Below are 6,561 nucleotides of genomic sequence, written 5' to 3' on the forward strand. Positions count from 1 at the left end.
TAAAGAGGTTTCACTTCATATTCTGAGAGGTGGCTTCCTTTTGAAGACGTATTGGTGAAAAGACTTTGTATAGTAACTTATTTATTTAAAATAGCCGCAGTTAGTGACCACAATTGGGACTGGCAACTTGATTGTTAAGCGAAGCAGTTGCTAAGTGAAACTGTGACTGTGCTTATGACCTTACTTCATCTTTCCTTTGCTTTACAGCCCTGCAAAGGTTGTAAATACACGGATTTGTCATAAAGTTACTTTTTCATCAATGTAGCACAGTGGTTCTCAACCTGTGGGTCGGGACCCCATTTGGGGTCGATCGACCATTTCACGGGGGTCGCCAAGCAAGGCCATTTTTTTCCCCGCCATTTTTTTTGTCCGCCATTTTCCCCCCCCCTTTTTTGGCGGGTGCCTTACCTCCCTTGGGCTGGGCCAGCTGGTGGTCGGCCTGCTCCGTCTCTGCCGCTTGCCAGCTACGCCTCGGCCGGCACAGGGGGCGGAACCACGCATGCGTGGCGCTCCCGGGCAGGGAAAGTCCTCGACTTACGACCGGTTGGGTAGTCCTCGACTTACGACCGGTTTAGTCCTCGACTTACGACCGGTTTAGTCCTCGACTTACGACCGGTTTAGTCCTTGACTTACGACCGGTTGGGGTTGCGGCATTAAAAAGGTTGAGAACCACTGATGTAGCACTACTTACATTATTTATTAAGCATTTGCAGTGTTTTCCCAGTTATATCCAAATAGCCCATGATGCCAGTTCACTAAACAGTCCCCATGTGGAGCCAATTGATCAGCTTTAATGAAAGTGAATATCAACAGCTTGCAGGGAGAATTGGTTTCTTCATACTTATTAGATAATAATGTTAATTCTTTTCTATTCCACCATGTACCTCTCCTGAAGAAGTTCAGCACTGCGTGTGTGTCCAGGGTTCCTAATTTAGTACTTCCCTTCACATGCTTAGCAGTGTCTGATAGCTCTAAGAGGGAAATATTTTAATTAAAGTTCTATAAACCTACTTTCAGAGCCCAGCTTGGTAGCAGCACTTTTGTCAACCTTGGCTGATTTCAGATAATGAAGCTGGGCTGGACCTGCATAGAATTTGGATAAAAGACAACCAGAAATATCAGGGCTGTAGGCCAGAACCCAAACTGAAACAATTAGGCTCTTGTTTCTTTTTGGCAACCACTAATTTTAAGAACTCTGGTCTGAATTTTTCCCCCCACTGTGGATATATGTAATTGCTCTGTGGTACATAGGGGCAAATTGCCAAACAAGCGTTGCATTGTCATGATGTAAGCTCTACCACTTTTGTAGTGCAGGGCTTTTCAACCTTTTCACCCATTGTACCATTTTTAGGATATGGCAATATCCGAGTACCACCAGTCGCCTAGCAAGGTGTCAAAAACCTGATGACAAAAAAAAAAAAAAAATAAGGAAAAAAGTGATGAAGTACAGGTAGTCCTCGACTTACAACAGTTCGCTTAGTGACTGTTCGAAGTTACAATGGCACTGAAAAAAGTGCCCCTCAAGCCACAGCCGAGCAAGACACCTGCCTGCCCGCCCGGCCGCGCTCTTCCTCCTGTCCGAGGTTTTCATTGTTGTGAGCATTTCTGTTGAAGATTGGCAGCAGGGGTGGGGTGGGGTGGGTGTTTGGTTTTTATTCCCCCCCCCCGTCTGCTGGGTGGTTGCAGCAGGTTTTGGTCACTTCACATGACCCTGAGGCACTGTGACCGTCATAAATATGAATCAGTTGCCAAGCATCTGAATGTAAATCACAAGACCCTGGAGATGCTGCAACATTCCAGCTGATTGGTGCTTCTTCTGGGCTCAGCAGAAGCGTCAGGATCAGCACCAAGCTCCAGCTGGAGCCTGGCGCTGATCCTGGCGCTTCCGCTGAGCCCTGACAGCCCTGCAGCTCCAGCCGTCTCTCGCTCAGGCTTGTGCGGTGCTGCCACCGGTTCAGCTCATTCCCCTCCCCTGCTACCACTTTTCTAGGATGGTCGCGTACCACCTGCCAGGTGCCAATGTACCACAGGTGGTACCCGTACCACTGGTTGAAAAGCCTTGTTGTAGTGCATTGTGATTTCACATACATATTTAAGGGCAAAGTTTGTGGTGCAATGTTGCATGCTCATTTCATGACATTCAGGGGTCTGGATTCTGCAGACCCCACCTGCTGAGTTAATTAAGTCAGCTACTGCAAGTAAATAAAAAATCAGGCTTCAGTTGCCCATGGAAAAAAACACCTTGTGTGAATACAAAGCACAGGGAAAGATGAACTCGGGAAGAAATATTGGGATCAGGATGATTGCGTCTACAGAGATCCCATGCTGTGTCATGATAATGGCCGACTTAACCATTTGCAGGGCTTCTTACTCAAAATGGAGTCTCCATCTAGCCACTTAGGTGGGCTTAAGTCAGGCTGAATTGTCCCAGCACAGAAGTAGCATTATCTTTCTTGCTACCACATTCCATGCAGATATTGAGACATGGCGGGGAGGCTTGCCAATGATATGGGCCCAGCCTTGGACCCACATCATTCTGATTGGTTTGCCAGGTCTAATTTGGGATCACTTCCTTATCTAATTGCTCCTAATTTTTTTTTTTAAAAAAAAAAATCAAAAGCACCCCAACAGGTTTTAATTGGGCCTATCCTGTGCTCTGGTTGGTAGGTTCTTCAAGGGTGGGGATAAAGGGTGTGTTGAGAAGGGTGAAGCCTTCCATCGCTGGTGATGCATTCCTGTGAATTGGATCTCAGTGCTCGTTCCTCCTTTGACAGCCCAATGTGCCTTAAGGATGTTGTATGAAGGCTGTGGTTGTTGTTGTTGTTAATTGCGAAGTCGTGTCCGACCCATCACGACCCCATGGACGACGTTCCTCCAGGTCTTCCTGTCCTCTACCATCTTCTGGAGCCCATTTAAGTTCACACCTACTGCTTCAGTGACTCCATCCAGCCACCTCATTCTCTGTCGTCCCCTTCTTCTATTGCCCTCAATCTTTCCCAGCATTAGGCCCTTCTCCAGTGAGTCCTTCCTTCTCATTAGGTGGCCAAAGTACCAAATGTTCCTCCCAGCCACCCACCCTGAAACAGCACAGGAACTCTGTGGGGGGGGCGAGAGGCCAAACGTTTGGTTTAGTTCATTTGCAAGAGAAATAAAGAAAAAAAAATCGCCTCCGTTTATGAAATTTTTGATCGGTGGGAGCAGGATTGCATAAACATTGTGCTCGGTTTGCTGGGCAATTGCATAAGTTTCAACGAGAAGATGCAAGACAGACAGAGAGGGAGAGGCAGCTGACATGCCATTTCTTAAACCATAGACGCGCACACGTATTTCTTTGATAGCTGAAGCCGCAAGGAACGGGAAAGGGGACATCTCTGTAGAAACGCGCAGCCCAGGGTCACCATTCTTTCGGGCTTGCCTTTGCATGCCTGGCTGATCATATCTCCCCCCCACACACACCCACAACCACACACACCGCCTCCGCGATTTGGAAAGAAGGAACCCCCCTTCCCTGGGCTCCATTAAAAGTTCAGACTTCGGGAGCCCGTCGCCGGCTTTTGCCGTACTGGCTAGACGTAACGAGGAGGGAGAGAAGGGAGGGAAGAAGAAGGAGGAGGGGACGGATTTCCAGCTCGCCTCAGCTCCCGGTCGGAATCGACCGGAGGGGGGGGAAAGGAAGGCGCGCGCACTGCGACCGTCTGAGCGCGCGCTCGCTCGCGGAAAGCCCTCAGCCGAAGGAACTGAGAAGCGGAGCCGGAGCCTCCCCAGGTAAAAGGGCTCTGTGCAAAAGCCGGTCCGGGCTCTCCTTGTCACTGGGATTTCTCCGCACCCCGCGCGTGCGCACGGAGGTTCTAATGAGGTGACTGGGGGGGGGGGGAGATTCGTTCTAGGGCTGGCTTTCTCCCCTTTTAGTCCCCCTTTTTGGGTGTTTCCGGGGAGTGGGTTGCCTCTGCAATCTAAGAAGCTCCAGAGGATCCCCACAGGGGCTTTGGGACGCCTGGGGTTGATTCCATCGCTCGTTTTATATCCGTAGAAAGTGTCCTCGACTTGCAACCATTCGCTTAGTGACCCAAGTTACGACCGCACTGCAGAAAAGTGACTTATCACTGTCTTTCACACTTACGGCCCTTGCAGCATCCCCGTGGTCACGGGATCAAAATTCAGGCGCTTGGCTACTGACTCATATTTATGACGGTTGCAGCATCCAGGAGTCACGCGATCGGCTTTTGCCACTTTCTGACAAGGAAAGTCACTGGGGAAGCCAAATTCATTTAACAACCGTGTTACTAATTCGACAACTGCAGTGATTCGCTTAACAACTGGCAAGAAAGGTCATAAAGCGGGGCAAAATTCGCTTAACAACTGCCTCGCTTAGCAACAGAAATGTTGGGCTCAATTGTGGTCATGTGTCAAGGACTACCTGTACTTTGGCACCCCTTTTGGCCACAAGTGCTGAGCAGAGCTGATGGCCTGACTCCTTTCATCCCTCATTAGTTAACTTTAGAGATTGGCCGGATGCCGATGGAGTAGTTGAGTAGTAGTGTGCGATAATTGAAAGGAGGATCTGCATTCAGTGATGTAACTTCTTGTATTCAAATTTTTTATTAATTTTCAAATAAACAAGTTACAAATATGGTATACATTAATAAACAAAAGAAAAAAACCCCATATTATGTATCTATTCAGAGATGCTCAGCAGCCCCCCCCTGCCTGCGTCCACCCTCTCTTTCACCCTTCCTACCTACTTCCCTCCTCCTCTCTTCCTCCTTACCTACACCTCTCTCCTCCTCCCTCCTCTCAACTACCCTACACATCGCACCTCCTTTCTTTCCTCATCCTTCGGATGCAGTCTGGGGGCGCCAGCCGAGCATCTCATCTTCTTCAAATACATTATTTCACTATAACATTTTAATATACCAAAATTTACATTTACATCTTGAATCCCCTCCCCCCCTCCCCCCCTGGACTTCCCGGAATCGAATACAGGGTTAGGCACATGTCATCCCAAATCTAAATAAAACTACCCAAACATAATACAATCAAATATTAACATACTTTAACTCTAATGAAAAAAATATCAACTTGAAATAAATATAAATATAAAATATATATAATATAATAATAAAATAAAAACAATATAAAATCTACTCAAAAGCTATATAGTATTTGTTCACTGTAACTTCTGTACCTGGGGGGGGGGAGATTTTTCTTTTTCTTTTTCAAGAAGTCAGATATCTTGGCCAGGATTGAATGATCCTTCAACCACATTGATTTCTCTGTTTTCTGTACTAAAGAAGGCAGTTATCATTTTTAAAAAAAAACTATTCCACCTTTATTATTGTGCAAATAATTCAAGGTGGTGAACATACCTAATACTCCTTCTTCCTATTTTCTCACAACAACAACAACCTTGTGAGGTGGGTTGGGCTGAGAGTGAGTGACTGGCCCAAAGTCACTGGCTTTTATTGAAAGCATGCAAAAAGCAATGGCACCCAGCACTTTGCTGCTACCAAAGGAGAAATTTGCAAAGAAGCAATGCGGTTGCTTCCTCAATTGTAATGTGCAAATAAGTGTGAGCCCTGTAAGCTATATATAGAAAGGCTTCTCTGGTTTAGAAACCATGTCAGAATGCCACAGCTGACGCTAGGCTTGCGGTTAACTCAGTTCCTAATATCTATGGTGTGCCAAAACATCCGCTGGCTTAAAAAAATGGAAGGAGTGGGGCAACAAATATTTGACCATGCGCTTTATATTCTTATGACCTGAAAAAGAAGGGAAGTATAACCGCTTGGTCTTATAATGTAAAGATTAATTTTGGTCGCATCCAAAAGCAGACTTTTGAGGGGTTCTTGGCTCTGTGCTTGGTTGTTTTCTTGCAGACATTTCCATAGCCAAACTAGCACTGATAATGTTACCTAGTTTGGTAAGGAAATGTCTGCAGGAAAACAACCAAGGGCCCCTCACTTCAACCCCTTTTTACTGCCAGCCTGTTGGATTTTTGCTGTTGTTTGGCTTCAGCTAATGAAAACTGTGCTGATTCTTTCAGCTTGCTTAGTTTACAATGGATTAAATGAGAGGACTTACCATTATCTATTTCGAGTTTCTTTATTCTGTGGTCTGCCATACCACTACACACATATACACATACACAAAAGAGACATAAAAAAGCAAGGATAACAGAGATATTTTTACAAACAGGGAGAGCACATTGTCAGAAAAATGAAAAAAAAACTTTTATTCCCTAGTACTGTAAAGCAAATAAATAAAAAAAAAATAACAGTATGGTCATTCAAGCTTTTATAGGTTGTTTTCACTTTTTTTTTTTTTTTTGCTTTGGCCCAGTTTGTAAGATGTTAGTGCAGTGGTTCTCAACCTGTGGGTCGGGACCCCATTTTGGGTCGATCGACCATTTTACGGGGGTCGCCAAGCAAGGTTGTCCGCCATTTTTTTTGTCCACCATTTTTTTCTCCTTTTCCGGCGGGTGCCTTACCTCCCTTGAGCTGGGCCAGCTGGTGGTCGGCCTGCTCTGTCTCTGCCGCTTGCCAGCTACGCCTCGGCCGGCGC

This window comes from Protobothrops mucrosquamatus, unplaced genomic scaffold (genome assembly GCF_001527695.2).
Source record: "Protobothrops mucrosquamatus isolate PMUCROS unplaced genomic scaffold, P.Mucros_1.0 scaffold1739, whole genome shotgun sequence".
NCBI lineage: Eukaryota > Metazoa > Chordata > Lepidosauria > Squamata > Viperidae > Protobothrops > Protobothrops mucrosquamatus.